Source organism: Octodon degus, unplaced genomic scaffold (genome assembly GCF_000260255.1).
Source record: "Octodon degus isolate 3935 unplaced genomic scaffold, OctDeg1.0 scaffold00035, whole genome shotgun sequence".
Taxonomy (NCBI): Eukaryota; Metazoa; Chordata; class Mammalia; order Rodentia; family Octodontidae; genus Octodon; species Octodon degus.
In genome coordinates this window covers 12,739,183-12,740,093 of record NW_004524611.1, presented here as the reverse complement: position 1 = coordinate 12,740,093, position 911 = coordinate 12,739,183, and positions in this window count along the sequence as shown.

The following is a 911-nucleotide window of genomic DNA, read 5'->3' as shown; positions in this document are numbered from 1 at the left end:
TAATGTATTTAGTACAAGGTCTACAGGATCTCACTACATAGTGGTCCTCCTGTTTGCAGCCTCCCAACAAAGACTTCTTTAGTAGTCATTTGCTCCGTGGAATATTTGGAACGTAATTCGTACTAAATCATAATAACAATAAAAGCCAACTGGGCTGGGTGTGCAAGACTGTGATCTCAGCACTAGGGAGGCTGAGGCGGAGGATCCCAAGCTGGGGTGCAGAGACTGGGCAGCTTAGAGATTTAGGGAGACCTTGCACCAAAATGATGAATGAATGGATGTGTGAGTAAGAATGTACCTCAGTGTGAAGGCCCTGGGTTCAATCTCCAGTACTATTTAAAGAAAAAAAATAATAATAATAATAAAAGATTTGTTGTTCTTGACCAGGGCCTCCTGGGCTTCCTGGGACAGCTCTGCCTCAGCGACAGACGCTGCCGCTTCCTGCTTGGTTCCAGAGTAAGGGCTGCCCAGAGAAGGCCTGGGGGTGGGGGGAAGGACAGCAGCCCCTCCAGCGCTGTTCCAGGGCCCTCTCTGGCCCGGGAGGCTGCGCTGCCACTTGGTTTTTGAATGTGGTAGCTCACCCAGCCTGGCTGCAGCGCTGACTGGCCCTCTGGGGCCTGCTTGGCTGCTGAGACCCCTGTGGAGGCACGGGCACCCTCCTACCCGTGCCATCAGGGCATCTCCCGAGGCCTGGACCCCGCCCTGCCACACATGGCACCCATGGCAGAAAGGTCGTCTCCACACAACAGGGCCCCTTGCCCTAGGCAGGCCCTGGTGTCCCTAGTGTCCCCGCCCTGCGACACCCAACCTCAGGCCTCCTGCCCCCACATTCCCTGGGGACAGTGGGACCCTGCAGCCCACTGCTGCTCACAATGAAGAGCAATCCGTGGTGCTGTGTCCTTGGCTCTGCC